The sequence below is a fragment of the Podarcis liolepis genome (assembly GCF_965112155.1).
Source record: "Podarcis liolepis genome assembly, chromosome: 1".
NCBI lineage: Eukaryota > Metazoa > Chordata > Lepidosauria > Squamata > Lacertidae > Podarcis > Podarcis liolepis.
The window spans coordinates 38505061-38529226 of NC_139554.1; the positions used below are offsets into that span (position 1 = coordinate 38505061).

Sequence of the window (24166 nt, forward strand, 5' to 3'; positions counted from 1 at the left end):
GCAGGAAGCAAGGTCCTCTTGGAGTGTTAATGCTGTGGACTCCATTGCAGACTCGGGTTGTATGTATGTGTAAATAAACCATATACCATAAAGGCACCATAGTCTCCACTGTGCCTCATTCCGAAGGGAACACAAACCCTGGGTAAGTGCCTAGAACCCCTGGAATCTCACACCGCTCAGAGATTAGGGTGGTGGTCAAAACTGCAACAATTCAAAAGAATGGACTGCATCTAGTGGGTCTGTACTAGTGGAAAGCACAACGGATTGCCCTACCCACTGCAACTCCTAAAAGAAGAAAACCCTGCTTCTGAGGTTGCAGGGACCCTCTGTGCAGTATGGGATATGGTGCATTGGACTGTAGTAAGGGAGTGGGGGAAATAAAAAATGAGGTGTCCTGCCTTACACAAGATGCTTACCGCTAGCACAAAGTCATCCTTCCATGTAACCCACCACCTTTAACAGTAACACTAAAAAAAATTCAGATTTTCTCTTAGCTGTTGCCTTTGTGTAGCAAAATTTCCCAGCCGGCACAACTCTGAAGAACTCTTTTTTAATTGTCCTATTTTTCAACATTGTTATCAAAGGATACAAACTTTGAAAATAGTACAAAGTCTTCTAACAATCCCACATGGGTGTGATTATTTGATTTCAGCATAACAACTTCCAGTTGGTGGATTGTAGGCCTTATGGCATGGGGGGTGGGAATTATTAGATTTTAGCACCTTTGCAGATGATTGGAAAGATTGAAGAAGAAGAAGAAGAGTTTGGATTTGATATCCCGCCTTTCACTCCCTTTAAGGAGTCTCAAAGCGGCTAACATTCTCTTTTCCCTTCCTCCCCCACAACAAATACTCTGTGAGGTGAGTGGGGCTGAGAGACTTCAAAGAAGTGTGACTGGCCCAAGGTCACCCAGCAGCTGCATGTGGAGGAGCGGAGACGCGAACCCAGTTCCCCAGATTACATGACTACCGCTCTTAACCACTACATCACACTGTATTGCTTAAATAAGTGGCATACCCTTTTCAATTTTAGGAGCTAGTTTGGCTGGAACAATTTTTTTCTGAAGTATTAAATTTTGGATCAGAAAGGATACTGTGTCTTAACAAGGAAGACACATCCTTCATTACAGTGGACAGAACATGAGTCCTGTGGGCATCAGAACTTCACCTGAGCAATACATTCTGGGCATTACTTTTGGAATTTCTAGGATATCTGACAGTGCATTCCAACGCATGTTTCCTTAGAAGTATGTACGTGCTACTGTGTTCAATGGGGCTTACTCTTTGGTAAGCATACATAAGGCTGAAGCCAAATACACACCCAAAGATAATATTGCACCATAGAGCCACAGACCTGTCTCCCAGGTCTTCCTAGTTCCACAATACATCATTTTCAGATTACGCAAATATTTATCTGATAAAACACACACTTCTTTATTGCCAACCATTAAAACCATTTTAAGGCTGCCTTACTAAAGTCGCTTTTAAGAAATCAATTTTCTGTTCCGATACATGAGCCAAATGTTAGAGCAGCGTTGCTAAAGCTGAATGAGTGAAGAAAAATAAGATACCAAGGCTGCAAGCATAAGGCCACCATTGCCCATAGCAGTTGCATTAGGCTTAGAAGGACAACAGCAGATTAAGTAGCTTTTGGCTTGCACTTATACTTTTTGTTTCTTAAAATTAATAAGGTATTTGAGAATAATGGACTGGATGACTTATATGCAGAGCATCCTTTGGCTTCACGATTTCCATTTAAGTAGCTCATTTAAGCTAAAAATCTGAATGACCTCAGATGATGATCACAGGGTCCAGACTGATTCATATAGGGTGGGTCGGTCCATGAGGTATTGCAATCCTGAGCCTTTTAGTAGCTCAAAACCAGCACTTTGAATTTGGGCTCAGAAACTAATTGCCTGCCAGTGCAATCAGGCCAGGATTGGAGCTATATACTCAAACCACCTTCCGCTGGTGAGGAACCTGGCCGCTGAATTCTGTACCAGCTGAAGTTTCCAAAACATCTTCAGAGGCAGCCCCACTGCAGTAATCAAACCTAGAGGTTACCGGAGCACAGATGACAGAACTTAGACTACCTCTGTCCACATAGGGACACACAACTAGGTCACCAGCCAAAGCTGATGGAAGGCACTCTGCGCCACTGAGGCCAAAAAGTGGCCACTGCCCCCAGTGATGCTCTCTGGATCTGTGCCAATATTTAGATCAGAAGACAATCTGAACTGCAGCCTCTACCAAGTAGCCGGTGGTGAGGAGCATATTCCAGTGTAAGGCAACAGAAAGCTTTTTTTAAAAAGCCACATACATTGGCTATCTATCGGCATCAGGAGTTTAAATAGTTTAGGAAATGAGGCTTTAACCTGTGCTATCTTTAATTTGTTTTAAAATGCTATTGTATCTCCATGTTTGTTTGCATAGCAGTGGCGTAGCGTGGGGGGTGCAGGGGGGGCCGGGCGCACCGGGCACAACATCTGGAGGTTAGGGTTAGGGGGCGCAAATCCACGGGTTAGGGAGCGCAAATCCACGGGTTAGGGGGCACAAATTACTTGCCTTGCCCCGGGTGCTGACAACCCACGCTACGCCACTGTTGCATAGTGCTATTTTCCAAGAGCATTTAAGATAAGACAGACCCAAAAAAAAACAACTAACTAAACCTATAAGAAATGCACATCTGATCTAAATAATAGGAAATACTTGTCCTAAATATCCTCTCTGGTTAATTTAGTGATGCTGAGTCACACTGGGGGAGGGTGGCTGCGTTATGCACAGTGTCCAAATAATCCCTTTTAAAACAAAGACCAATACATTAATTGGAAACTGCTCTGGGTACATTGTGCAATGGACCATGTAGGCATTGACATGCTATTTTACCTTAATATACGACTTAGTCTTAGAGCATATTGTATCTAAGCTCATGCAATTCGTTACTGCGTGGATGTCCTCTGTGCTGACTATGATTATGCCTTGTTAGAGATTTAGAGATTATATTTTTTTATCTCTTCTAGTAGTCCGTTAACCCCTTTTCCCTTTGAAGCTAAAAATTGTGACTATTATCTGACGTATACTGCTAGTTAACGGTAAAGGTCTTGTGAATGGAAATAGCTAAGTACTCTAATGTCCTGCTGCACACCCAGCCAAGGAAGGCAAACAGTGGGTGTTTAATTCTTTATTGATAAAATCAAGCACTTAAAGCATCTCCTATAGGTTCACAGCTGTTTCTAGGCAGGGGTGCCAACTTAAATAAAATATTGGAGGCCCAGGTAAGCTCCACCCTGCATAAGCGATCATAAGAGGCAGAGCATGCACACTGTTTTTAAAAAGAAACGCAATGTAGACAGTTTCTGATAACCAGTCAACCATTGTTTGCTAAACATTACCAGCTCTTGGACGTTCAACAGGAGAACTTTGGGTTAGTATTTGGCATTGGCTTGAAAGGTATTCAGTGCCACTGTTGAACTATGGTTCAACAAACCATGGTGACATGTATAAAACTAGGCATGTAAGCAATTGAGAAAAAGTTAATAGGGATGGGAGATTGGGGGCACATGGCAAATTCCCAATCCAACCATGGTTTACTGGACCAGGTATGTGATGTCTGAGCTGGGCTAGGATGCAGTAGGGACATGTGTGGCAAGACAGAACTGCCCTCCTAAACACCAGCACTGCTGCTGCTGATCTGGAGACAGCTGGGACCATGGAAAGGGTGGGGTGACATAGAAGCACTAGCCAGGAGCATCATTGCAAATCTGGCATTCCCAGTGATGTACCAGCATGACCCCAACCTCACCACTGCCGGCCTTTAGAAGTTTTAGTTAACAGGCTTAAATTAACCTAGATCTTCAGTGTGGACTTTAAATTTCATAGGAAAATATTCTCTTAAAGGTCACTGAGGAAGAAAGGCAAATATAAAATGTGAGTGGCCTATCTGGAAGTGTCCTGATTAAAACAAAAAGAGAGAAAAAGTGTAATTTAGGGAAATAGCTGTGCTGTGTTCTCTCTGGGAGAGATTTTTCATAACTGCCTCCTTCTATCATGTCAAAAATAGTTGCGCAGAGGAAAGGTAAACATCATCATTAAAATAATGACATTGGATCCCACAGAGCAATGCCTGGCAGGATTGTGAAAATTCTCCTGGCTCTCCACATGTTCGCAGCTTTTCATTTCTAATGAAGTCTGAGCATCTCTGTGGACCTGGGTAGAACATTTATTTCATTTTATTATCTTTTTTTCCTTTTGAGAAATCAGGGGCGGCACAGCACACGGGACTTGCAAGCATCAGCTGGAAAAAGTACCGTATTTTTCGCACCATAGGACAGTTTTTCCGTCTCAAAAACTAAGGGGAAAAGTCTGTGCGTCCTATGGAGCGAATGCAGGGGGGGAGGCAAGCAGGAAAAGCCCCCAAGAGCCACACACAAGCTTCGCGCGGCTCTTGCGGGCTTTTCCCCAGGAGGGAGAAGGGACTGACATGGCCAGTCAGTCCCTTCTCCCTCCTCTAGAAAAGCCTTGCACAATCTCTCCAGTCGTGGGAGGCTGCGCAAGGATAAAGAGGAAGCCCGGGCAGCGAGCGCGATCCATCCTGCTCGCTGCCCGGGCTTCTTTTGCCTAGCACACCTCTCCAGCCGCGGGAGGCTGCACAAGGCTAAAGAAGCCAACTTTTTAAAAATCTCTCTATCTCTACCTCTTTTTCTTTTTTCGTCCTTTCTCCACCCCCTTATTTTCCTCTGGATCCATGTTTTTATCTAGATTAACGTTTTAGTTTGGAGGGGGGGGGGAATATTATAAAAAAGGAAACTTTGCAGCTTTTATTTTAGTATACAATAAAAACAGATTAAACAAAACACAAGAGAAGGAACTAGCATAGAAGAAGAGAAAAGGGAAAGAGGGAGGATACAAAGCCATTTACTAGAGGTAGATCTTAACCCCTGCCTCACCTGGGAGCTTCTCTGGGCAGGAATTCCCTCGGCTTAAGTGGGGTGAGGGAAGAGTGGCAGGTAGGTGGGTACCTACCTAGACAGTGAAGCCATATGTCTCTCCAATGAAAATTGGGAGTGGGCACTGTGTGAAGTGGCTGTGGATCTCCTGCCGCAGAAGTATAGGACTGTATAGAGTTGGGAGGGCCACCCGAGGGTCATCTAGCCCAGCCCTCTCACAATGTAGGAATCACAGCTAAAAAACGCCAGGCAGATGGTCCCCCAACCTCTCCTTAAAAGCCTCCAGTGGTGGAGACCCCCAACAACTTCCGAGGTCACAGAATTGCAGGGTTGGAAGGGAACCCCAGGAGTCATCTAGTCCAGCCCCGGTGGACAGCGGGCACGATCCATCCCATTGTGCAAGGCTAAAGATGCTGCTCAAGGCTAAAGAGGAAGCGCACAGCCTGTCCGTTGCTCTTTGGGGCTGGGAATATTTTTTTCCTTGATTTCCTCCTCTAAAAACTAGGTGCGTCCTTTGGTCCAGTGCGTCCAATAGAGCAAAAAATATGGTAGCAGCTACATACAATTGAATATTTAGTCTACCAGCTCTCCCCTCCCCTAAGCTGCTGTTTTCTGTGGGGCAGATATGAACTTCTGCTTCCAGCCTGATGCCTGATGCCTCACAGCATGCAGGGGTGGAGCTTTTCACAACAGCTGAGGAATCTACTCAGACAGTAGCTCCCGAGTGCAATTATTTTAAGGCAACCCATATACAATAAATGTGCTAGTTCTTCAGTAATTTGTGCTTTTCACAGGAAGAGGCCTCACCTATGAGGACAGAATCCTAGAGGGAGAATTAATGAGCACTGCTATAGCATCGACTGAACGTGAAAGGCAGTATCTTTCTACTACTCTTTATTATGAAAGACAGCAGGAAATGAAACTTTAAAAATGAACCTAATGTAATTTAAGAGCTAGAAGTCTTTGCAAAATCTAACTCTTAAGACAGCTACATCCAGGACTCCAGCCAGTATCAACACAAGTAAAGCCTTTAATTATGATAGGTACATGACCTTGGTGTTCCCAGCTTCAGATATTAGTAGATATGGCCTTTCTAACTGTAATGAGTTTTAAATTATTTCTCCAACCAAAAGCTGATACTAAGTTCTAGGATTTTAACTGTGCAACACGATTTCCTCTTATTTCCACTGAGCAGTGTGATTCGTTTTGTTCCCCCCCTCCTCAAAATGTGATCAGAGCAGTGCTCCTTTTCTAGAAAAAGATGTGCTGGAGCTCACCACGAACTTCTCCCTTGTTCTCTTAGAAGAGCAAGGGTGCACACCTGAGAGGTGAGCTCCAGCCAGAGGCACTGACTTTGACCCCAGACTGGGGGTTCCCAGTGTGTGTGCTGGCGCCATAACAGCATGAAGCCACGCCCATGGCTATAGTGGGACCCTGAGGAGGAAACTGAGCTGGGGCCTGCGTGCTCTGCTGAAGTGCGAGAAGCAAGGCGACGGTTGGCGGGTGACACATGGTGGTGAAGGGTGTGCAGAGGCCGGGCACCCAAAGCAAAAATTTTGTGTTTGCCTGGGCCTCCTGGGGTTGGCCCCATTGGCTCCAGCTGAAAAAAATCCCTGGATGTGATCAATTCTGAAAAAATAAAATATATATTTATTACAATAAATATTTCCAATGCTACACCATCACTCATCCAGATAGAGCTGCAAACTTCTATAACTCTTACTGTCAGGCATCTGACAGTCTCTGCAGGCAGGGTAAAGATACAGTCTTCAAAGAATGTCTGTAAGCCCCATGCCTTGCAATTCTGGGAGGGCTTCAGGTGAAGTTGGACGATGTGAGATGTATTATGGTGTTATTCTTTACATGGTGATATCGATAGTCAGTTAGCCAAGAGTCCACTGCATCAGATTATTTATTTATTGGCTTTCCACCCCTTCCATTCAACAGACTTCCAGGGCACCTTTCAAAGAAGCAAAAACTGCAGTAAAAGCAATTTAAAACAAAACATTAGAAGCAACAAAGGTTTAGAACAGAAGCATAAAAGCAATAAGCAAAGATAAAAACAAATTCAAAGCGGCATGAAAGCAATTAACAAAAAAACAAACAGCAAACAAACAAAACAAATCAAGCCAGAAAAAAAGAATATTTTCGCCTGGCCCAAAATATAATAGTAGGGCCCCAAAAATGTAATAGTAGGCATAAGGTAAGCCTTCTTGGCAGCCGTCACTAATAAGGGCCTGAATTGCACATCATGGTTGAATGGACATCTGTCATGGATGCTTTAGTTGAGATTCTTGCATTGTAGGGGGTTGAACTAGATCACCCTTGTGATCTACAATTCTATGACTCTATGTACAGGAAAGCATATGTGGAAACAGGCAGTTCTTCGAGTTCCCTAATCAGAGGCATTTCTAGGCACTAAAGGGACTTGGGGCACAGATCCAAATTCACATTTGAGAATTTCTATATAGAATTGCCTCTGGGCAAATTAAGCTGGAAGACAGCTCACAAATAAGCAACAACTAAGTTTTTAAAATAAAGGGAAATGAGCAGGAGATCCAGGGTCCAGCACAGGGTTTGCCCTCCTAGGCACCCCATAAAAATGCTCTGATATTGTTGTGCAGGTCGGCTCCACAGCACCACCAATGGGCAGGGACGGAGGAAGGGGTTTGTGGTGAGGGCAGGCCGCCCTGGGTGTCACCACTGAGGGGGGTGACAAAATGCTGGGCAGCACTCACTGCAGGGCCTGCAGTGCACCCGAGCCACGCGTCTCTCCTGGGAGTGACTTCATGGCTTGGGCACCCGCAGGCTCCGGGCTGCCCCAAACGGCCCACCTACCGCCTCCCCCTCAGCTGTGGGGTGGCTGAGTGGGAGGAGGCATGCAGACTCCTTGGAGGCCCCATGGAGCATCCTGCCCAGGCTGGCCCCGCCACCATGGGCAGCTAGCCCCACCCATGGGCACAGGGCACGCATGCCACCCCAGGCGCCCGATTGGCTTGCTCCGCCACTGCCAATGGAGGTGCTATTGGTAAATAATAGGTACGTACGTCCAACCCCTTTAAATTTTGTCACATAACTATTATTGCCTGGCCTGATTTGAAGCATCTCAGAGCTTAACACTATATGCAGGACAGAGCAACAGTCAGGGAAAGGGCAGTTAGATGCTTGGAGCATGGGCTTAAGCGACAACTATGACATGACTATTCCTCTTATCTAGCTTTGTTAAAATTATTCCTGAGAATTTTAAAGCACTGCACATTCATTCTTTGTTTGGAATAGTGGTCTCTCCCCCTTTCTTGCTTATTTATTTATTCATTTATTTTCTTTTGTTTAAGGCATTTATATACGACTCAATCATTATTTGGACCAAACTGTATTACGGGAAACAGTAGGCCTAAAGTGTCCCTATCTATTGCTGTCCGACCTGATTTAAGTTTTTCCTTTAGCTCGTAATGATTACATTCTAAGTAGCCTTGTAAAAACCTTACATAACTCAGTAAAGTCAAAATGCCAGACTTAGAAGGTGTGCTTTTAAATACATAATAATGAATAATAAATCACAGGTTTTTGAAAGGTGGCAGCATTTCTGATATACATCAAGGCTCTTGCTGTTCTTATTTCCATTTGGAATTATCATTTTTCTATTTCCTTGGGAGTGAATGCTTTGATAATCTTGAAATGATCTGAAAGAGAGAGAAACTTTATTCTAGATATTAGACAATCAATTAATGTTTTTCTTTGCCCAAAGCTCTGTAGTACACTGAAGTTTTTACCTTACTGTTTACAAGCAGGGATGTTGTTAGTAACTTAGTAACTTAAATTGTTGTAGTCCATTGCACAACATACACAACAGTAAATCACACCACAAACTATATAGGCTGGTGGGAGGGATCAGTCTACAGTGAATGTGGGTTCTTTGGCCCTCCAAGTGATCTTCAAGCACAAGCCTAACTTAAGTCAAAAGGGCCAGCAGGGTGGAATTTACATTTATCAGGGTCAGGTACTTCCATTCAGCCAGTCATTTGCAGTTAGCCTCTCCATGTGGCTAATATAATAATTACTGGATAGTAATTAACTGCAAGGCATGCCAGACAAATGACACATAATTTTATGTTGTGGTTCTCTTGCTTTATTAAAGCACCACACTAGAATTTACGTGGTCTGCTCAGGTCTGCGTTTATTACTCAGCACACCAAATGCAGCCTACTAGCCGTGGATTGTGGCCTTTCAAGCACTTGGTAACCCCTCATCTTCCTGCAGTATTAGGCAGGCAGCAAAATCAACTTTAAATCCAAGATGGGCCTCCACTCAAAACATGGCTGGTCCACTGCCTTCCATTTGTTGGGTTAGAAGCGGTGCTTTTTTCTGGGGGGGACGCAGAGGTACGCATACCCCTAAACATTTTGTGAATCTAGGTTTAGCCTTATTGAGGGGCAGTATTTCAATATGAGCAGGAAAATGAGAGTACCCCTAAACATTTTTTTTTTTTACAAAACAAAGCACTGGTTAGACGTCATGGTTCAGGCTATAAACAGGATTGTACTGGCAACTGATGATGTGCATAAAATCACAACCATGATTTCTGAATTTGTTACACAATCTGAAGTACGATCTGGCTGCTAGCTAAGCCAGGTTTTCCAACAGCTAATAAAATTACTTTGAAATATCCTATTTTTGGCAAACTGCCACAATTTACCAGATTTCATATACCTCTCCAAATCTTATTTCTCCTCCTCCTCCAGATTTTTAAGTAAGAATCATAGAATTGGAGAGTTGAAAGGGACCCTGAGGGTAATCTAATTCAACCCCCTGCAATGAAGGAATATGCAGGTGGCCAGTATGGGGATCAAACCCACGACCTTGGCGTTATCAGCACCGTGCTCTAACCAGCTGAGCTAACTGAGTCAAACGACTCTGGTTTCCCACAACCCAGAAGTCTATTGTATTACTATATGCCAGCTGTTTTACAGGGTTACACCAATGTTAAAACTATAGTGAGTGATACACTGGACACATTTTGAGACTGGCCATCAACATGAATGGAAGGGGAATTAGACAAATTCATGGAAGACTAAGGTCATTGGTGGGTACTAGTTATGATGACCATATTACCTCCACTATCAAAGGAACAGCAGCAAGAGAATGCTATTTGCCCTGCTTGTGATTATCCGTTGTGGGAAACAGGATGCTGGACTCTAGTCTGTTGCAATGTTGTTCTTGTGCTCTTCAATTTGCATCCAATATTCAGATTGCTGCTGGGGCATCTCCAGTTAATTCCATTTAAATTTGACTTAGTGCAGTTCTTTGACGTTTTGGCGCTAGAAAAATACTTGCTCTCATTATAAGGGAAGTCCCTGCTGCTGACTATACCCCATCTTTATCTTATCGTGACATGAAGGCTGGGAGGAATGTAGTCCTCTCTAAATGAGGGAACTGGGCAGTGGGATGGTGAGAGAAAGGCTGTCTATTTCATGCACCCTTCGTTCTGGAGGTGGTTGGAGGACGGATGGCGGCTAACAGATTGGGATTGAATCCTGACAAGACAGAAGTACTGTTTTTTGGGGGACAGGGGGTGGGCGGGTATGGAGGGCTCCCTGTTCCTGAATGGGGTAACAGTGCCCCTGAAGGACTAGGTGTGCAGCCTGGGAGTCATTTTGGGCTCACAGGTGTCCAGAGAGGTGCAGGTAAATTCTGTCTCCTGGGCAGATGTCTATTAGCTCCATCTGGTACTCAGGCTGAGATCCTAACTGCTTGGAAACTGTCTCGCCGGAGTGGTGCATTCTCTGGTTATCTCCTGCGTGGCCTATTGCAAAGTGCTCTATGTGGGGCTACCTTTGAAGGTGACCTAGAAACTATAACTAATCCAGAAAGCGGCAGCTAGACTGGTGACTGGGAGCAGCTGCCGAGACCACATAACACCGGTCTTGAAAGACCTACACTGGCTCCCTGTACATTTCCAGGCACAATTCAAAGTGTTGGTACCAACCTTTAAAGCCCTAAACGGCCTCAGCCCAGTATATCTAAAGGGGCATCTCCTCCCCTATTGTTCAGCCCAGACACTGAGGTCCAGCTCCAAGGGCCTTTTAGTGGTTCCCTCACTGTGAGGCGCGAGGTTACTGGGAACCAGGCAGAGAGCCTTCTCGGTAGTGGTGAGTCCCTGTGGAACACCCTCCCATCAGATGTCAAGGAAATAAACAACTATCTGACTTTTAGAAGACATCTGTACTTGTCAGGAATCTAAACCATGCAGGAAGCCTGCATGACTGAAGCAGGGTGCACACTTTTCACCCTTCACTGTGGAGGCCAGCAGGAATGCGACAGAAGGTGGGACCAGCAAGTGATTCCCTACTCACAATTCTGCATAGAGCTCCCATCAATCTACTCTCTTCCTTTTGAACATACCTTTAAACATTCACTCTCTGAACCCGGAAAGAGCACACTTGTCCTGTTCACCCAAATAGTACCACACTGGAGGAGCAAGGCTGCAGCCTTGTGTGAGGGCATTGATACACACGTCAGTTTAAAAAAACACCCCAAACCCAAGCTTGTCCTGAAGTGTATCTTTGGTAATAGTTGTGCATTATTACACCAAAAGGGGAAAAAGGCATGGTCTCCCCCTTCAGATCTAATGTAAAGGTTTTGGAAGGCACTGCCATCTTGGCTTGGACATTTAAGATTACCGGTACCTGTGTATGGGTGTTACCCCCTCTTACAAATAGACTCCTGGCTGTCATGGTTCTCTAGCCATATTTTGTCTGCTGCATGTAGAAATACCAAGAATGCAGCTTTCCCCAGCATTAAGCCTTCATCTAGGAAAACACTGAACATACTGGATTAGGTACCCCACCACAGCTGCCAAAGTCCCAAGAGACATGACAGGGAAAAACCAAGACACAATAAAATAGGTGGAAAATTTTCTTGAATAGTGCTTTCTTTTATACTCTGTGGGTAGTTCCAAGGAATGCAATCAAGTACAAAAACGGTGTCCTTGGTATATTAAGATTCTTGCTGATACTGGAATCTACTGAAGTGTCTGTCTTCTATTTTATGATGCTGTCAGACCAGATTTCCTTGACTGAATAGCAGTCTTGTTTTACATGGCTGCTTATTTGCTACTGACTCTGATATAAAATTGCACAACAAAGAACATGCTATGCTCTCTGCAGCACTATCATTTGTTTGTGGATATGCCTTCTCTGAAAAGTCACAAGCCCACTGTGAAAAAAGAAAAGAAAACAAAACTCCTGTGAACCTGAAAGAATGATGTAAGAGCTGAAGTAAATTTGCACAGCAAACATCATTTTCATTATGGGCGTTGCCCTTTATCCAATAAATTTATTACCATTTGTGGGGATATGTGAAACAGCAAAAGTTAAGCATGTTTACAATACAGTTTGGCGACCCACATCTATTTGAAAGTATATGCTACTGAGTTCAGTGGCACTTAATCCTAGGTTAATGAGTATAGAATTGCAGCTTTAGATATGTGCATGCCTAAATTTGGGTGGATCATGCCTAAAAATATATATTACACAGTAAAAGAGGAAAGTTTAAATTAAGTGTTTGAATCAGATTGTGTTGTGACATTTTTAGTGTGATCTTTTTATTGTGATGTCCAGTATGTATTTCAGTTTGGTTTTTTAAATCTGGTGAGTTCAGGACCTGCCCTGAACTCCTGGAATAAAAATCCAAAGCAAGAAACATTCATTGCTTAAGCTTGCTTTGTCAGGTGATGAAGAAACTTTGTCAGGTGATCTACCAATGAAGAAACTTTGGTGGACAAAGAGCAAACTACAAAGTGATCTAGCCCTTCACAACTTGGTAGTTGTTCTGCCATCTTAAGGGTGCAATGTGAAAAAATTAGTACAGGCATCCCCCCCCCCCCCATTTTAACAATATTTATATAGTTCTTGTCTGTAAGAAAACCTCAAAACAGTTTACAAAAATATAATCACTTTGAATATTTTTTAATGCTGCCGTTTGCAACTCTAACACTGTTAGGTACTTCTTATCACTGCAGCAATTTTTCTATACTAAGTTCTGAATGGTTGCTTTTTGAATGCAATTTCAGTATTTTAATAAGACTACAGTGGTACCTCGGGTTAAGTACTTAATTCGTTCCGGAGGTCTGTTCTTAACCTGAAACTGTTCTTAACCTGAAGCACCACTTTAGCTAATGGGGCCTCCTGCTGCTGCAGCACCGCCGGAGCCCAATTTCTGTTCTTATTCTGAAGCAAAGTTCTTCACCTGAAGCACTATTTCTGGGTTAGCGGAGTGTGTAACCTGAAGCATATGTAACCTGAAGCGTATGTACCACTGTATGATAAAAAATAATCTGCCTCCTCTTCCCTTTATTGCACCATCAAAACCAATTACGTACATAGAATCATAGAATCATAGAGTTGGAAGAGACCACAAGGGCCATCGAGTCCAACCCCCTGCCAAGCAGGAAACACCATCAGAGCACTCCTGACATATGGTTGTCAAGCCTCTGCTTAAAGACCTCCAAAGCAGGAGACTCCACCACACTCCTTAGCAGCAAATTCCACTGTCAAACAGATCTTACTGTCAGGAAGTTCTTCCTAATGTTTAGGTGGAATCTTCTTTCTTGTAGTTTGGATCCATTGCTCCGTGTCCGCTTCTCTGGAGCAGCAGAAAACAACCTTTCTCCCTCCTCTATGTGACATCCTTTTATATATTTGAACATGGCTATCATATCACCCCTTAACCTCCTCTTCTCCAGGCTAAACATGCCCAGCTCCCTTAGCCGTTCCTCATAAGGCATCGTTTCCAGGCCTTTGACCATTTTGGTTGCCCTCCTCTGGACACGTTCCAGTTTGTCAGTGTCCTTCTTGAACTGTGGTGCCCAGAACTGGACACAGTACTCCAGGTGAGGTCTGACCAGAGCAGAATACAGTGGCACTATTACTTCCCTTGATCTAGATGCTATACTCCTATTGATGCAGCCCAGAATTGCATTGGCTTTTTTAGCTGCCGCGTCACACTGTTGGCTCATGTCAAGTTTGTGGTCAACCAAGACTCCTAGATCCTTTTCACATGTACTGCTCTCAAGCCAGGTGTCACCCATCTTGTATTTGTGCCTCTCATTTTTTTTGCCCAAGTGCAATACTTTACATTTCTCCCTGTTAAAATTCATCTTGTTTGTTTTTGCCCAGTTCTCTAATCTGTCAAGGTCAGCAGGGCAGCAGTTGAAGAAGGAGCAAAAAGGGTTTTCTTGTGTGTGTGTGTGTGTGTGTGTTTCTTTGTGGCTGATTAGCTGTTCTCCCTGTGCAAAGGTCAGAGGGGGCAGGGTTTCTGTTGAGGCAGGTGATTAGCTAAATCTTTTAGATTTAGGGGAGCTAGTCTCAAACGTTTGTTGGGGGAGACCTAGGTGTTTTTTTTTTTGAGGTTAACTGTCCTAAAAATGCCACAGTCCAAATTATCAAATACTAACCTCAGTTACGAAATTCAGTAGCCGGATTAGTCAGTTTAGTGTGTGTTTGCAACCCTGAGAGTGAACAACCTGCCTTACCTTGTACTTATGTCCTTATCTGTAAATTATGCTTCCTTACCATACAGGAGTGTTAAGAGATAAACACTTTCCCCTTTTATTCTAAAAGCAGCTTTAGAACAGTTCTTTTAGAAGAGAGCAGTGTACACAGAATATAGCACTTTGGATAAAGGTGGATGGCTCTACGGAGCTTCCAAAAATTTATGTATAGGGCTGGTTTGTAAAGACCTGTACACTACAACTGAATTCCATTAACTTCAGCAGAGTCTAGATTTCACCATGAAAGAGCAAATATATTCATACAACTAAATATGCAAGAGCAGGCCATGGGCATGGGCTAAACTGTAGCAGGAAAACTACAGAATAGATCGCATATATTCATCTGCAGTGTTTTCACTGGTCAACTTTTTACCAAAAGGACAGGCTAATTCCCTACATATACATGAGCCACATTGAAAACAACTGGGACGCGGAAAGTGAAGTGTCATCAGCCTCTGAAAGATCAACTATTTAGCTACCATCATATTGTGTAATAGCCATCTTTTAAACCTTATTGTATAGGAAGCACATTAAACCACTATGTGCTGTGAAATATCAGACAACCTTCCAAAATCAAAACATTAACCTGAAATTTTTGCTTTTTTAAATCTGATCTTTTAACATGAAACAAGGAGCCTGATCCCAAGCAGCAGAGTTTGGCATACTTAACTTGGACTGCAAACCCATCACAGAATTCAATGAGGCATACTGTACTCCTGAGTAAGCGTAGGCACAGGCTGTGCTGATGCCATTTGAAGTTCAGCAGGAAAGGACCTACTCTGTGGTGGTGCCCTGACTGCAGAATGCTCTCGTCAGATGTTCCTTCCATGTCCAACGCTACCCTCCACTACCCAAAGTGCGAGTGATGAGGCAGTGAGAGGGCTAAGGCAGCTGTCTGCAACTCTGCCTTCTCCGTGAGTCTATCCAGAAAGTATGACAAAGATATGGAAATAGGAGCAACATTGCCATCTCTTACTTGCATGGCTCCCATTCCCACCTAGCAGAGCCCAGGGGAGGTGGTACAGTCTATATATATATATATATATATATATATATATATATATATATATGCTTTCGTAGATTTTCACGGGTACAGGAATGCAGGTTTTGGTGTCTTCGGGTGTCTTCCCGTGTAAGAGTTGGGGTGTCTAGGCGACGTTTCGACGAGGTCTCACTCGTCATCTTCAGGCTGGTGCTTTCGGCTTCTTGTTACTGGAACAGAGCAGGATCTCAGTGTTTGAGTTCCTATAAATACTGTTGAGGGGGTGTGGTGTATAGCCTCCAACGTTCTGGGCAGAGAGGAAGTTCCCAGGTTAGTGAGCCTTTTCTTCTTTTGTTCCTTAATTACTTGAGGGATATCTTGAGTGATTTCTTGAGTGATATTCTGAGTACCACTTAGGTGGGTCATTAGGTGTGGATTAGTTGCTAAAGCTTTCGTGTCTTGACCTCTTGAGCTTGTGAAGAGTTTTTCTGAGAAGATGGCTGTACTGCACTTAGTTGTGCTCTGGCTTGGCTTCGTGTATAGGGGCGAGCTGTGGTTTTGTGCCCTGTGCCAGCCAGATCTGTGTAGGGATTGCAGGGGGGTGCAGCATCCGGAGGTGCCACTATGGTTTGGCTACTGGATGGTGTCTGTAATTTATCTGTGGAGAGGGTCTGGGTTTGGGTCTGGTGTGGTTGATTGGTGATGGCGTTCTGTGTGCCTCTGGTTCTGGTGTCGGTTTTTGTGGGGAGGGCTAATTTCCAGATGTCTGGCAGGCGGGACGTGTCGTCACGCTTGTTCATGTTGTGAGGGTGTTTCTCTATCTCGATGGCTTCCATGATTATTCTCTTGTGGTGATGTTCCATGTTAAAGAGCAATTTGGAATCTGCAAAATTAATTTCGTGTCCTGTTTCTTTCATGTGTTGGAAAAGAGAGGAAGTTTTTTCTTCTTTTTTGACGGCATTCTTGTGTTCTGCGATACGTGCATTTATTCGTCTGTTTGTTTGTCCAATGTACGTGGCTGGGCAGACTTTGCAGGGTATTTCATAGACCCCTTGGTTTTCCAACTGGATTTTATCTTTGGGGTTTCTGAGGATATTGGCTATTTTTTGGTTGGTGCAAAAGGCTGTTTTGATATTGTGTTTATGGAGGATTTTGCTAATTTTATCTGTAGTGCCCTTGATATAAGGAAGGAGGGCCATGCCATTGTTTTCTTCTGTGTCTTGGTTTTTGGGGGGTGTTTCTTTTTGGATTAGCTTCGTAACCCTGTTTTGCTGGTATCCATTGGCGATTAACACATTTGAGAGATTCTGTAACTCAGTTGTCAAGTGGTCTTTGTCAGCCAGGCGTTTGGTTCTGGAGATGAGAGTCTTGGCTACGGAGTTTATTTGTGCAGGGTGGTGGTGTGATTGTGCATGTAAGTAGCGGTTGGTGTGTGTTTTTTTCCGGTAGATAGTGTGTCCTAGGGAGCCATCAGGTTTTTTGTAGATTAGGACGTCAAGGAAGGGAAGTTGGTTGTTGGCTTCTATTTCCATAGTGAATTGTATTTTGGGGTGTAGGCTGTTGAGATGTGTGAGGAAGCTATCTAGTTTTTCTTTCCCGTGTGGCCAAATTACAAAGGTGTCGTCAACATATCTGAGCCAAAGTTTGGGTTTGTGTTCTGACTTGTCTAAAGCATTGGTTTCAAAGTGTTCCATGTACAAATTTGCGATGACCGGTGAGAGGGGTGATCCCATAGGTGCTCCTTCTATCTGTTTGTATCTTTGTCCATTGTGGATGAAGTACGTGTTGGTTAGGCAGTGGTTGGTCAGGTCCAGGATGTATTCGGGGGGATTGTATTTGTTTTGAATGGCTGTCAAGGCTTCATTAATGGGCACTTGTGTGAAGAGAGATACAACATCGAAGCTCACAAGTAGGTCATCGGGATGTAGGTTTTGCTTCTTTATTGTTTCTATGAACTGGAAGGAGTTTGTAACGTGTGAAGCGATGGATTCTGCATAGGGCTGAAGTTGCTTAGCGAGAAATTTAGCGAGATTTTGTAGAGGTGAGCCTATGGAGCTGACTATTGGTCTGAGTGGTGTTCCTTCTTTGTGTATCTTGGGGAGACCGTAGAGTTTGGGGCATCTGGATGATTTTTCTCTCTGCCCAGAACGTTGGAGGCTATACACCACACCCCCTCAACAGTATTTATAGGAACTCAAACACTGAGATCCTGCTCTGTTCCAGTAACAAGAAGCCGAAAGCACCAGCCTGAAGATGACGAGTGAGACCTCGTCGAAACGTCGCCTAGACACCCCAACTCTTACACGGGAAGACACCCGAAGACACCAAAACCTGCATATATATATATATATATATATATATATATATATGTGTGTGGCTTCCCAGCGGTCTCTTCCCAGCAGCTTCCCAGCCTTAGTTCAAGGTCTTAAGAAGTAATGATGCCACTCTGTTTTGTTTTAGTCAAGGACGGGGGTGGCAGGTTGTGTCCGACACACATCAAGGGGGAGCTCAGTGCCACGCATGGTATGTTACACACATGCATGGCAGTGGACGGGGTGCAGAGGCTGCTCGATGGGGATCTTGGGGGGGGGTGCACCTGGGGCAACAGCCCTCCTCGTACCCTCCATGCTAAGCCACTGGGGCGATGTGGAGGGCTGGCTAGCCCACGAGGCACCTGTTAGAGAGCTCTTGTGAGATCTCGCTGTCACTGCTTCGCCTTGCTTCTCCAGTGATGTGGAAGGGGGCACCCACAGTTTTTTGGCACCACTGTGGGTGCCTCCTGCCACCAGAGAAGCGAGAAGCAGCTGCGTTTGACAGGACCGATGGTCTGGAAACTAAGCCTTATGAGGAGCGCTTGAAGGAGCTGGGTATGTTTAGCCTGGAAAAGTGGAGACTGAGAAGATATGTAAGCCATCTTCAAAAGCTGTCTTCAAGTATCTTAAGGACTGTCACATGGAAGAGAGAAGAAGCTTGTTTTCTCCTGCTCTGGAGGGTAGGACTCGAACCAATGGCTTCGAGTTGCAAGAAAGGAGATTCTGACTAAACATTCAGAAAAACTTTCTGGCAGTAAGAGCTGTTCAGCAGTGGAACACTCACGAGAGTTGATGGGCTCGCATTCCTTGGAGGTTTTTAAGCAGAAGTTGGATGACCACCTGTCATAGATGCTTCAGCTGAGATTCCTGCACTGCAGGGGGTTGGACTAGATGACCCTTCCAACTCTTAAGACTCTTTTGCCTCAGGTGACGGAATGTGTTGGGCCCCCCCTGAGCAGAACCAAAAACCTGAAGTATTGTTTTGGGTGACATTCCTCTGTTCTCCTATTTCCTTCCTCCTCTTCCTGTACCTATTTCTCTTAACCCTTTTCCTCCTTCTATTCCTTTTCCCCCGCCATCCCCTTGCTCAATCCTTTCCCCCCTCCAATTTTTTTGCTCCCAGAGCTGAACTCCCAAGTGTTCCTTCCTGGGCAGGAAGCCCGCCTACCTACCTACCTACCTGCCGACTACTTCTGCAGGGCGCTTCCCTCACCTGAACTCCAGCCGGCGACGTGGTCACATGGGCCCGGCCGAGAAGGCGGGCGGGTGCGTTGCATTTAGGAGCGGCAAGGCTCCGAGCCGCCCTCTCGCCATTGGCCCCTGCCCGGGCACGTGGCGCTCCCCTCCCGCCTCTGGCTCACAGCTGGGTGGCCTCGCCGCCGCCGCCGCGCTGCTCCTGGCGGCGAAGCAAAGCAGCCGGGAGAGCCGCTCCAGTGAAGAGCCTGACGGGGCAGCAGGAGAGTTTGTGTTGCCCGCGCGCCGTCGTTCCCCGCGAGGAGCCTGAGTGCGCGGCAGCGGGGCGCCTCGCCTGTAGCTTCGCCCGGCAGCTCCCAGCCAGCGCGGGAGCCCTTTCGCGTTCCCACCCCGCGCTTAGAAAAAGCCAAGCCGGGGAAGAAGGCGGCTTGAAGGACCGGGCAGCGGCGGGAAGGTAGGTCCCAGTCAGTGCAGGGGGCTGCAACCTCCAGCTGCCTTCTCCTTCTCTTTCTCCTCCTCAGGCGCAGCAGGGGCCGCCCTGCCTTGGCCGCCTGCCGCAGTAGTTCTTCGGAGCGTCCCTCGCGCTTTTCCCGCGCTGAAGTTGTGGGTCGCTTCGGTAGAACGGCGGCGGAGAGGAGCTGGCCGCCGGGGAGAGGCGCCGCGCCCCTTCCCGCCGCTTCTCCCTTCGCCTTCTGGAGCCCAGTTAACCATAAGCCCGAAGAGGAGGAGGAGGAGGAGAAAGAGGAGGTGGACTCTCCATTTGGTGCTGCCGGGCAGGAGCGCCTTGCGTCCGGCTCTGGTGGTGCTGGAGGAGGCTCTCCCCGTCCAGCCTCCTCTCTTTGCGCCATGAGGCGAGAGAGAGAGAGAGACTTGCTTGGGATGGTTCGCCTTTATACAGCTGGAAGCGTGCTTTGCGGGTGGGGTGCGTGCGCCTAAAATGGTCCCGCTGGCGCGATTTCGTGGGCGAGGTTTGGATCAGGATCGAGACACGCATTCCAGAGCTTTTCAGGCTGTAGTAGTTGTTGTTGGGTGTGTGTATCTGCTGTCAGAAAAAGAAAGGAAAAGTTCGGCGGGCTGGCCGAGTTTCCCAGCGGCTTCTAGGGACGTTGGAAAGGGTTTCGCTTCCTGGTGCGTAAAACCGGGGGGGGGGGGCGGGAGGGAACTCGAACCCGGGAGATCGGGGCTGGCCCGGCTCCATTTTCCTGGGGCCAAATCGGCGAGGCTTTCGTCTGGAATCCGGCCACTCTGTTCATTCCTGGCCGGAGGGGGTGTGCCGCTGGAGCCAAAGGTGCACAGAGCAGGCTTCTTAACCCTTTCCTAATCCTTGCTCAGTTAAGCAGAAAGTTGCTGGGGTTGGGGAGCTTGCCCGTGGGAGCGTTACTCAACTCTTGGAAGAAGTTGCATTTCGTTTTGGTCGACTTCCCCCGCATGTGTTTTGTCCCTCCACAGTCGAATGCATTAGTCAGATGCTGGACTTGCAGCTTAGAAGACAGTTGGGAATTGGTCCAAGAAATTCTTATGCAGTCTAGAAATGGATGCTCTCCCCCAGTGCTTAGATTATTCGATGTTTTGCTCCTTGCTTTCAAGCCAAAGATACTGAGGAAGTTTGTAAGCAATCAAGTAGATACGCTGGGGTCTAAATATACAGATTGCCTGATGCTGGTCATCTTAAATCCCACAGAGTTCATCTTGTGTTTAGGATTGTAGCTCTGTAGGATATATTGACTGAAGCTGATAATGTTACCACGCTTAATATTTTTTCATTGCATGTGCTTTGAATAACACAGCTACAAATCCAGCATGGATATTTTTAAAGAGCTAAAGAGTATGCTTAAAGTGGAGCAAAAGTCTATGCCTTAGCTAAACATACATTTAATTAAAACATACACAAAGCTTCATTTATCTCTCTCCCTCTTCCATTTAAAAACAAAATTTTCTTCATGTGTATCTCTCTGACTTCTTATACCATCCGTTTATTTTTGAGACCCAAGCAAGTTGCTGTCATTTTTTTTAGCTCAGATAGCAGCAAAACCAATGTACCTTTGCCATTCAAGCAAATACTTAAGACTCTCATCGGAGTTCTAGTTGGTGACAAGAATGATTCCGGCATGTATTCTGAAATACTGTTCTGCTTCATTGTGAAGAATGGGCCTCTAGTGCACCATCCTGATTTTCTTCAATAAGGCATAGAAGCATTTCTTACAGTAGTCACCTTTTAGGTACTCGTAAGTAGGAAGAGTAGCATTAAGAATAGAAGTATAAGAACTATGTTGGATCTTCAGAACACCCAGGAGCTTTCATTTGCATGCTCTCTTCCATTTTCCTATATTGTCTTCTGTTTTGTGCTGCTTTAGAGGTTTAAAACTGTCTTGCAACTCTAACCTTTTATTCCCTTTTGGTGATATAATTGCCCCCCTGACAGAAACACAGCTATGAAACTATTTTCTAAAAGGAAGGTGACCTTTCCCCTTCTCTTTCGTTCATTGGCTGTTTGGAGTGAAAGGGAAGTGTTTTGAAGAGCTGGGAAGTTGTATCTTGGAGTTCAAAGGAGATCCACTAAAAGCTCAGGAAAAACACCCTTTTCAATTAACTGAATTGTTGACATAATTGGAGCTTAGCCTAAACTGAGCAAAACTTTTGGCAGGGAAGCATTATTTATATTAGCTGGCTGCACCTCTCACAACATGTGGACTTAAATACAAAAAGGAAATTATTGGACTGGGAATTCCTTTTATTTTCACTTTGTACTGTGGCATGGCACATTCATTTCAGTAAGAGAAGTTATTAAGGAACAAGATCTCATTGTGCAAACTTGATATTTTCTACGTAAGCTATTTTTCTGTTAATGCAGAAGATTGGTAGAATGTGATTTTTGGCTTCCCAGATTTTCAGAAACTCTTGGTTTGTGTGATGAGGACAATACACATTGGTGTGACTGAGGTGCATATTTTTAGTTTGTGCATTTTCTTCTCCACTTACCCATCTCGGTGTTCTTTGATTAACCAATATACTCTGAACTTTGGGGTGTGTTGTTTGTTTGAAATATCATTGTGGATAATGACAATTAAAATGCAATAAAACTTGCATCATAACCCCCTTTTGGTTTTGTGGCTTCTGTCGCCTTTCACCTCTGCTCCTCTCAGCCCAGGCTTCATTGCAGTGCATCGTTCGTTGCTGTTTTAAAAAATACACACACAGACTCACCCAATTTTTAATGGCATTATTTGTTAGTTGTCCTAGCTTTCTAAAGCACAGCTAACTAGTCTCCTGTGTGTTTCCAGCCATATTGCCTAGATATTGCTGTATTCACCCTGTCTACTGAACCAAAGGAGTAGGATTATGACAGGTTGCTAGAAGTGCTTGAAGTTTTTGCTAAATGTAGCTGAGAAACAGCCTATCTTTAGGGCAGGCATAGGCAATTGGCCCTCCAGATGTTTTGGGACTACAATTCCCATCATCCCTGACCACTGGTCCTGTTAGCTAGGGATCATGGGAGTTGTAGTCCCAAACATCTGGAGGGCCGAGTTTGCCTATGCCTGCTATAGCGTCATATCTTACTGTAGGTTCTTGTTAAGATGCTCATGGGCCATTAAAATTTTATTTTAACTTACAAATGATGCTTCTGTGTCACTAAGGCATCCAGGTATGCAGAAACCACTGCTTTGTTTCTGGGTGGGCCTGTTTCACTTCCAAAGTTCTAGACTTGGGACCACCCACTATGATACTTGGCATTTGCTTTTGGGTGTTTAAAGTGTTTCACGTATGTCATCTTTGTGCAGTGCTTATGGCAACCCTGTAACATATGCCAGTGTTATCCCCATATTGCAGGTGGAGAGCACTGAATCTGAGAGAGTCCTAAGGCCACCTACTCACTGAGTTTTAGCTTCGCAGCCACTACCCAAAAATTGTAACCTTATTTATAAGTCACACATTTCAAGTAGCTTTCTTTGTGCTCTTGATTAGAGAAATGACTGCAATTCATGTACGCCGTAGCCTTTGGGATCAGTTAGTATCTTAGCACTAACAAATGTCACCTACTGCCTCCTGACTAAAAGAAGTAAAAAAGTAGATTAAGTTAGCTCAAATACAGTTGACAGTAAAGTGTCATGTTCCAAATAAATCTCTAGGCCCTTGGAAAGTAAACAGAAAAAGGCACAAATGTTTGCACATTAAGCAAACCTACTATACCAGTTACAATATGAAACAGGATCAGGCATATATATCTTCCTGTGATGCCATAGTCTCTAGCATGATTTATACTCCAGTAGGGTGGATGCCCTTGTGATTTCCTGTCCTCTGAAGTTTGCGAGGAATGTTAATTAGCTTTAATTTCTTTGGGAATGTCTCATGCAGTGCAGTCTCTGAATCCCTCACCAGTCTAACTATTGATATAACAAAAGCACATTGACTGCAAATGCTCAACTTGAGGGGCTTGCTTCCTTACTATAATGTACTGAGCAAACATCCTTGTTTGAGCAGCGTGATTTTAGTGTGACATTCTCCAGTGTTCACGTATATTTCTGGCCAGCAATAGGCTTGTATTTTTGAATTGTGCAAGAGTTGAAGGTCCAAGAGAATTGATTACCCCTTTCTCTGAGCTGAGACACAGGCAAGGCATTCTCTGTAATCTGTTCCAGCATGACAGCAACAGAAGGGAAGCTTGGCATGCTCCCTTTAACAGTCACCTTGCCTCTCATTCTGAAACACAGACAAAAGGCTGGTAGAAAGTGTCTGATGTCTAAAGTAAGGTCAACGTCCTTGAGAGCAGCAGCTGTGTTAGGAGCTGGATAGATAACTGGTGGTCCAGAGTCTCCCTATATTTAAACCAAATGATTGGTTGCTAGAACTTTTTGTTATGTCACTGGATTGTATGGTTCTTACATGATGATACAAAGAGCTAATGATGAGGCCTTTTGGTTTGCAAGAGAGACTTTAAGGTGAATAGTTAAGAAGGTCAAAAGTATAATGAATAAGTTTGTAATTAAAATTTTGCATAGATTTTCACCAGGCTTCCACCTGGTATTCCAAATAGCTTTCTCCCCCATTTCCTCATCACTTTGTTTTCTGTTGCACCACTTGATTTCTGCAGTCATTCGCACACCCCTGCCAATACTGCCCCCCCTTCTTCCAATCTTGCCATTACTGAAATGTTTTTGGAGCCACTGATAAGGGCCTTCCCTTCA

General features: G+C 44.8%; 1 protein-coding gene and 1 long non-coding RNA gene across 7 annotated transcripts in view; one reads left to right on the plus strand and one right to left on the minus strand.

Moving 5' to 3' along the window:
* Positions 1-5952: 5952 nt before the first annotated feature.
* Positions 5953-19108, minus strand: LOC310710345. Of its 2 annotated transcripts, none has more exons than XR_014527944.1 (2): positions 18970-19108; positions 5953-12160 (listed from the first exon to the last, which is right to left on the minus strand). It is a non-coding gene; the product is annotated as an uncharacterized lncRNA (long non-coding RNA). The 2 variants fall into 2 exon arrangements; XR_014527945.1 differs by having other exon boundaries at positions 5953-8628; positions 18970-19093.
* Positions 19035-24166, plus strand: part of STXBP6 (syntaxin binding protein 6) — a 106053-nt gene continuing 100921 nt past the window's right edge. For 2 of the 5 annotated variants that reach the window (XR_014527740.1, XM_083510339.1), the window contains exon 1: positions 19035-19437. The gene's annotated coding sequence lies outside the window, so the exon portion shown is untranslated. Of the gene's footprint in view, positions 19438-19480; positions 20272-24166 lie in introns of those variants that run through there. The other 3 variants (XR_014527742.1, XM_083510340.1, XR_014527741.1) reach the window with 2 other exon arrangements.